Source organism: Neophocaena asiaeorientalis, unplaced genomic scaffold (assembly GCF_003031525.2).
Source record: "Neophocaena asiaeorientalis asiaeorientalis breed wild unplaced genomic scaffold, Neophocaena_asiaeorientalis_V1.1 scaffold722, whole genome shotgun sequence".
NCBI classification, from domain to species: domain Eukaryota; kingdom Metazoa; phylum Chordata; class Mammalia; order Artiodactyla; family Phocoenidae; genus Neophocaena; species Neophocaena asiaeorientalis.
In genome coordinates, this window is record NW_020175686.1 from 618,513 (window position 1) to 627,838 (window position 9,326).

Genomic DNA, 9,326 nt, shown 5'->3' on the forward strand with positions numbered 1-9,326 from the left:
AGATCCTTCTCTCTGTGTGTCTCTCTGTCTCTCTTTCTGTCTTTGTCTCTCTGACACTATGAAACAGAACACCTAATTTTATAAATGTATCTTATTTTTATCATCATGCCCTAAAAGTAAACATACCGTTGGTTACCCAGTCCAGCTTCTATTCATCTCCAAGACCAGAATCTTCTCCCACCTTAAAAAAAATAACAAAACAAAAATAAACATATCAATTGTAGCATATTTCTAGTACTATGTAAAACATGAGCAAGCCCCAGAAATAGAACTAGTCCAGGCTTTACTAAAAATATATTTCTTCATTAAAAGTGAAATATCAAATGTTACTAGGTCACATTCAAACAAGGCATATTTATATTGCTTCAGTTATAATTATAATCATTCACAGCTAAAATATCTGGGATTGGTTTATGCAGATATTTATATTAGTCACCAGCTTTTCATTCAGTTTATATTGTCGACTACATTAACGAAAAATATATCAAAAATATTTCCTTAACTTAATTCTGGCAGGACTCTGAACTTCACTGTTTTCCTGAAAATATAGTTTTGTGGGACAAATTGCCAATAAAAGTTTTCTGGATTTTGGAAGGCATGGCATGGTATCATAGTCAATAGAGAAATAAGGCCTGTGAAGTTTCCTAAACTATTACAAATATTTTGCATTACAATTATTATTTTAGTAAATCATTAAATAGGTGTTCCAAATTTTTCTATTATGGTAGAATTGATTTTCACATTGTTTTGATGTCCTGTGGACATTATCTCAGAAGTGTAAATATGACCTTGAGATGCCTCTTCATTTTTATTTAAAAAATCGAGACAAAAGCCCCCAGATCCATGCATGAACCCAATACTCTACATTTCAAATGTGTTAGAAGCTCTATTAAGAAGTAATAAGATTTTAGCCACATTCCCCGCAGCACTTTGGGGTACTGCTGCTTCATGAGATTTTCTCTAAAGTAACCTTTCAAAGTCAGCCACAAAAGCTCTTATTCTAGATCATACTGGCATCTGACCTTTGTAAACTTACACACAAGAAAAAAATAGGAAAAAGGAAGATGCTAAGGGAGACATGGTTATCTATTTCAGACTGCAGTTATACCCACAAGCCACAGAGATATCATGACCTATAAAGTTCAGAGTTGTGTTGATTCTTCCTAACAATTACCCACAGCTATTATGATTTTTTTCCCAGCACTAAAAATGTCATTGCTGAGATAACTACTCCAGTTTGAGATGGTAGATTTAACCAGTAACTCATATGTAAAAGATAGGGGGATGAGGAGAAGTGGCTGATTTGATTACTGCCATTTTAAACTGCTAATAGGCCAGTGATAAGATGTCTCATTCCCTCTGAAACTTTATCGTTATTCAGGCACTCCTCACAGTGTTTTATTCTCATATATTTCCTTGAGATATAGTATTTTTTTTCTTCTTTTAAATTGGCTCTGAGATGGCCAATGTCCAATCTAATTATGTGATAATGACAGTATTATCAGACCGTAACTGGGCTTCATTAATGTGTATCATTATGATTTTCAGTCTCTGGTGGAAGGTTATGAAGGGAGGAACTTGGGTGTTCCAGATTACATCTGAATGTAACAGTTATGATCCACAGCCAGGGGAAAAGAAGGTATCAGAGACACCCTTAAGCTTTTGCTACAGATTTTGCTTCCCCAAACCTAAGCATCCATCAATTCCTTCATAAAATCCACCATAGACCTTCAACATAATGAAAAAAACAAGGTCCTGATTTGACAACAAAATGTGTAAGATCATCTGCACTGCCAACGTTGATGTACTTTGGTAGAAGTATACAGAAGTCCATGTACAGAACACCGCAGGCTTGATTATCCATAAACAGGTTCAAACTGTTTAGACAGAAGAAACACTTAAAAGTGTTGCACATTTTTAACTGTGTTCACCTACACAAGTAGTAATACTCAAACAGGTATTATCAAGTTAGCAACAGATTACAATTCCCCTGATGCGTCCTGCCTACTTCTTATAGTTTTTATTTAAAATAACAGTGTGTGTGTGTGTGTGTGTGTGTGTGTGTGTGTTTATGTGAAGCATGTATTAGGTTAACAACTAAATTGCTGTAAGTAAGAATCAACTAAAACTTTAAGATTTACTTATGACCAAAAATTGGTCTTATTAATATGACCTAGATTAAAAAATATGGGTAAGACATATCTGTCCCACACTTTTACAATTTAGGAGTTTTGAGAAATAAAGCTTTGCTATGTAAACAAAACATTTTTTTTTTTTTCCTGAGGGAAAATGAGCCTTGTTGAATAGGCATTGTAACTGAATCACTAGGGATGTCACAAGCACTCCATCCTAAATAAGATGTTAAATGGAATATGTTATTATATTTTAAAAGTAGAGACTAGGTTGAGGTTTATATTTTTGAGTATATGTGATTGCTTTCTTATATCTAATAAAATATTTAAATAAGGTTTGAGCATTCTTAGGGCCCAGAGCAAGAATAATAATCAAGACCCATATAATATATATTTCAATATTTAAAAGTTATAAATCAAGTTAAACTGTTAAATAAAATATGCTTTGTTCTCCCACTTTGACAAATATGCTGTCTTAATAAAAGCCAGATTTGAACTACAGTTCTTGAATCCTCAAAGTTCAACCCCAGATTGTGAGAGCATGAGGCGAGCTTGTACCACAAGACGCCTTGTGGGCAGGAGTTCAGCTGACCTGTCCAAGCTCAGTCTACCGCCCTTCCTCCTGCAGAAAGCTTCTTATTGGTCACTATGGTCTCTAGGTTTGCACATTGTCCATGTAGCTCGCACGAAAGACAGAGCTGAAGGAGAGGAACGTGGGTCCTGGAAGCAGTCTCAGAGCCCTCTGGGGACAGAACTCTAAGTCTCAATGTACTACAGCATGATCTAAAAGGTGGAGGTAAAGTGGATGTCATCAGTTCCAATTAGCCCCATCCCCTTAGCCTTGTAAGTTCCTTTTCCTATGGGGAGGAAGATGGCTAGAGAACAACCATGGTGAAGCCCTCTAAAGCCCAGGGCCCAAGGCAGGGTATTCTCTGGCTCAAGCTTACAGTATTAGTTTCTTTATATCGGTACTTGTGTGTTACCATAGAGTGATTTCAATTTAATACTGCAATAATAGAAAGATAGTGGTCTGCATAATGGAGGGGTCATTTGTTAGCTTATTCAGTAGGAAGACTAACTCTTTTTAAACAAAGTATCTAAAGCCCCCCCAAACCCCCTCTCTATTCATAAAAGGATACTGAATTTCTTCCATGCTAGAAAACAAGAGATGTTGTGTAGTGATTAGAAAGAAGACAAATAAAGACAAATAGCAATAAGGAAGAAAAGAGAGACCCCAAACTTCACGTACTTCCAGAGACTATTCTAGAGAAAAATGAAGATTTTTATAGAAATAGAAGCTAAGGAACAGATATTATTTAAGAATGTGCTTGGAACAAGTGTGTGTAAAATAACTAAAGTTTAGTACAAAAGTCCAGGGAAAAATATTTTGTATGAAAATAAGACCTCATTGAATATAAGAAAATTGGATGTGAAAAAAAATATTGATTGAACTAATGTCATTTCCTCAGGCACTCTGATTAATACCAGTTCTTTAACTAAAGAAAGCTAGAGATTAACATCAGAAGGCTCAGTATAGCCTTTTTATTTTATTACATATAATTATTTTGGCCAGCTGTATAGCTTTTTTTCAGAATACAGGTTCATTTAAATCTCAGTAGATGCACTTTATATGTTTATAACTTTCTGGGTTGAAAAAACAAAACCTCTTCCATCTAGTGCTGTAATTGAATATTTGGACCACATGATCATTACATGTCTATTGCCAGTAAGATTCTCATGCAAGATTCATTACAATAAGGCAAGTTGCATAGTTGATAATAAAGTTCTCAATGAACACTACTTTTGACTGAGTGTGTTTCCTGTTAACCCAGCAATGCACCATAGAGGTAAGTATTGGGACTTCATATGGACAATTTATAGAAATGTAAATTTGCTGCTTCTATATCCAATCCATTTCTAAACATGATATATTTTAGATAAACATTTACTTTCTGTCTGAATAAAACATTTCTCCCAGGCAAGTGTGATGACTTTATATCATTATTTGCATGCACCAAAGAACATTTTTATATTTTCCTTACCGATGTATTCTTAATTCCCTGTAAAACATTTTAAGAAAAATAAAAGAGAAATTAAGCTTAGACTATTCCCATGTATAGGCCTGAAGTCCCTTAAGATTCAATAATCACCTTAAGATTCAATAATCTGTCCTCTTTTTGCATATAAAGCTTACAATAAACGTAAATAAACTGAGAGTTAATTATTGGTCTCAAGAAAGTCACAGAAATATCATTGCTCACCTTTCTCAGAAAGATATATTTTATTTATTATTGTATGGAATATGTAAAATCCTTAGAACTCTCGTGAGATATTTATAAAACTTATCTGTTTAATGTTTCAGGTTATTATTAAGGCAGAAGCCATTTCAAAAGGTATAAAAAGATGTCATTACTGCCCATGATATCTGATCCAGGAACGGTTAGAAATGTACTTCTGCAACATACTGCAGGTAGTAGACAAAACCAGGCATCACCTACGCCCCCCTTAGGTGGGTATCTGAAATCTCACGTGGTTACATAAAAAAATGTCTCACCTTCCCATAAAGACTAAAGTCAGTGTGTTAAAATTATGTAATGCGAGTATTTTGAATACAGAATAAGCATTTCAATTTTTTTTTAATCTCTCGGTTCCCTAAAATGTGTAATTTGTTAATTATTTTCAAAGAACAACAAAAAATAGAAGCTACCTGTGCTTTTGGGAGGTACCTAATATAAACTGTTGAAAAATATAGGGGAAGTCAATGGAGAAAGATTATAAAATTCCATCAACTTGTGGGCACAGAGCACAGGGTCATATTCTTGAGAGCAGGCTGGAGCTCTGGAGGTTATAGGTACAACATTCAGTGACAGATATACTTACCAATTTTCCAATAGTCAACTCCTTTCCATCTCATTTTGCTGATGAAGAGGGTTGAGTTTCATCTCCTCGGGTTCCAAAATGACTTACAGGTAGAGAAATGTTGTCATGCTTGCCTGCTAGCCCATTCCTCTCCCTCTCCATCACCTCCTGGAGCAAGGAAGAACAGCCTGTGAGACTGAAAAGTTTTGAGTCCTCCCCTTCCTTGCCTTGTAATGGAGCACAGCACCTCATGGGGCCTTACAGGTAGAGCTGACCCACATTTAAAATTAACAGGACTATGACAGTTTAGTGAAATCAATCACCTTCATTGAAGAATTTCTCATGCTGTTCCCAAACAGATTTCTTAGAGCAAAAATTAATTGAGGGAGTCCTCATTTTATCTTAAAAATGAAGACTGCTTAAGATAAAAGAAAAATCCTTATTCGACAGTGTTTTAGGATGTGATGATAGATGAAAAGGGATCTAAAAATTTCACCAACTGTCCAGGGATCTGGCCATCTCTGTACAGAAGTCTTCAAAAATAAACTCATTAATTAAAGGATGGATGATCATGAGGATAACATTTCAAGGCCTGTGCAGGAGTTATTTACCTGTTAGTAACTCTTTTTTAATGTGGGAGAGTGCCTCTTTCTGACTTGACATTAAAGTATCCATATTTCTGTAAAAGTGCTTTGACCTTTAGCAGTGTGGTATGATCAAAGGTATTATAAACTGATTTGGGTTTAAACAAAAAAAGACACATGGGCTTTTCAGAGATTTAGAACTAGGTATCTGTTCGCAAAAATTGCATTCCTATATTTCAAGCACAAAATTTAAAACAATTAATTGAGACATAAGCCTACCCTTTGGAAAGAAATTTAAATGCGCACACACAAACACACACAAACACACCTGTATACACACACATCACACACACACTCCTGATTTTCTGAAGCTTTTCTTTCAAAAATGGATGCTTCAGGAATAAAGTTGTAAGCAGAAAGAGACATGTTTTCAGTATGAAAAAACTCAAAAGTTGTGGCATTTATCAATTTGAAGCTGCTCACTAATTTGACAAAGCCAAAATGTGATTACTGTTTTAAACCAGTAATTTTAATTTTTAGCACGTAAAAGAAAAAAAAATGTCTATTCTACTGTCCTGGAAATTGGCAGTACAACAACATAATCACAAAAATCATGCCAAGAATATAGATCAGGTTTTGGGTATTTAAAACAGATTTTTTTCTGAGAATAAAAAGTTGAAGAGGAAAAATAACCAGGTTTTAAACTATTTGCATGGTCCCAATTTCTGAGCTGAGATGCAAAAAACTAAAAAAAAGACCTTACATATTATGTTTCATAAACATGTATGAAATACGTGTATGTATGCATTACACATGTATGTGTATGCATTTAAGTGTATGTACTTATACTTTTATAAGTATATATATGCATACATACAGATATATACATGTACATATGATTGCATATTTGGGAAATTTTGGTTTTCTTAATTTTAAAAAAAATGTAAGTTATAGAAGCAGACATTTTAGTATTTTGCTTTATGGTAATTTTCTGCTTGGAATGGTGAAATGTGTTTTTGTAAGATTAAATTACTTAAAATAGCTTATTATTTTCACCAAGGTAATCTTATGGTTACCACAAAAACAAAATAGGGACAACAGTAATGATATACTTTATTCCTTGCAAAAATGCAAATATTTTCATTTCAGGCAAAAATGACCAAAATTTTCATTACTGAAATTTTCTAAATATTATATAGAATAAAATATGTAGTGTAATAAGGTGCATAGTATAAGATCACTACCCAGACCGGGAAAGGAGAAAGTACGGCAACAAGGACAAATGGAACTTATTTCAGTCTTTCCTATGTGTGTAGTAAAAAATTTGGCCTTTCTCAAAGAGAGATCTGGCCTTTGCCCTCAGCTTCTGGGAGGTAATCTATGTCATACTTGATAGGAATTTTATATAGTATCTGAGCATGTCTTAAATCTCAGCAAGAATAGCAATAAACACTGGACGTATGTAAGTGGCCATCCAAACTCATTTCCTACTTAGGGTTTTAAAGCACCTTTTAAAAATAATACAGATTTCTTCACATTTCAGAAATGTTGTTTTAACACTCACTGTTACCAATTAAATAGCTCAAAAGTACTCACTAAATATATGTCAGGAATTTCTACCACTTAAAACTTTTGACATATTTGATATAATTTAACTAAATAATCTGAAAAAAATAATATCAGGAATGTATATAATATTCCATGCTTTCATCTGGCAACTAGTAGAAGATGATGTTGAGAATCCTGTCATTTTTGCAAAGTTTTATGTTCTAAAAGGGTTATATTGTGCAACAGTTAATATTTTGAACTGCAGAATATAACTATCTGCATTTGAAACCATGCATACCACTTTCCAGTGGGGAAACTCCAAAAAATTACTTAATTCCCATGTGCTTAAGTTTTTGCCATTATACCTCATACATTTGCTGTGAAGCACACAAAAGCTAACACGCAATGCTCTTAGAAGAGTGCCTGGCACATATTAAACAATAAATAAATATCTATTTTAATAAAAATATTGAATTACTAAATTAATATTATTATAAATGTGAATATCTGATATGGAACATGGAAAAATGAAAAATGGATAAAACAAAAGAAAAACAATAGTTTTTCTTGAAATATATTTGAAGAAATATACTGTGTACTATACCTAAAGTGCAAGACATTTAAAAAAAAACCTTTTGAATGATTACATTACACATGGAGATGTATAAAGTAGCTCTCACATTAAACAAAGGCTTGCCTGCATATTTCCAGAGTTAGTTTTTCAAGCAATAATCTATATCAATTCCTCACTGGACTGATGGCCAGGTATATTTGGGAGGGGAATTATCATCAGATATTCCATTATATTCTACTTTTCCTTCCCTTCTTCTCTACACAGTTAAGAGAGAAAACAACAGAACAGAATAAAAAGAATATAACTCACAAAGCAGAAATAATATATTGTGGAAATATTTTAGGTAAAATATTTTAAAATATTATTGTAAATATTCAGCCATCAATGAAGACATGGATTTATATTTCAGCACTAATATATATAATATAACTGGGTATCACTGGGCAAGTAAATATATAAGCCTCAGAATCTATATCTTATGGAGAATACCTAAGGTCATTAAAGAGGTTAAATTTCACAACCAATCTGAAGCACTTAATAAATTACTTGATATACAGAAATTGCTCAGTGATTTCCCATAGTTATTATTATCCTCCCCACAAAAATTATTTTGAAAACCAGATGTGTCTTTTTAAGGAATACTAAATCTGACCGGTAGCTGTCATCAATAGAAGTATCTCCCAATGAAACATTTTGTTTTTGACTATATAGTAATAATTCAATCATCACCGAATTCTTTATCTGTGGTAGTAAAGAGAAAAATTGAAGTTGGGTTATAATAAATTATTGGCTCCAATTTTTAATTGTTTTGCATGTTCTTCGCCATGAAACTTTGCAGTTCCTTTAGCAGTTCAGAAGTAGTGAACTTGCTCTCTCTTGATTTGGGGGCCAGCCATGTGACTTGCTTTCACCAATAAAATGTTAGCAACTGATTCACATAGAGACTTGAAATGTGCTTGTGAAGTTTACTGTGCCCACTCCATCTTCTATCATTGCCCTTAGAAAAGCATGCCCACCCTGACTAGCCCCAGCTCACTGGAAGAGGAAAAGATACATAAAGCAGAGCAACGCTTGTCTAAATGGAGGCAGAAGAGCTACACCAGCTGACCTTCAAGTCGGTGAAAAATAAATGCCTATTGTCTTATGCCATTGGGATTTTTAATTTTTTCTTATGCAGTTTGACTAATATAGTAGTTAACAACAGCATTTACCATGACATACATACATATACATATATATAAAATATATTTTAGGCACATTATTATCTTCCTCCTTCTACCTATGCAAATCTTTACAAGTGCAAATCTATTTGTTAAAAAAAAAAGCAAGCAAGATTCTGAAATTAGAGCAGTTGACTGATATTTATTCCTTTGGACATGTCAATATTAAAATTTAAAATGACAAAAAATTTTCAAATCATCTCCTGAATATGCCTATCTTAAATACACACACACACATACACACACAACAGTTAGCTCTAAAGCCTGCCTAAAGCATTTATCAGGCATTTATTAGAACACAAATAATCACTTAAGGAGATATGGAAGGACTTCTTGATTTTAATTAATTCTGCCTGAGATTGTTTCAAAGATTTGTAGAATTATTGCCTTTAGTAAAAATTGGGTAGAT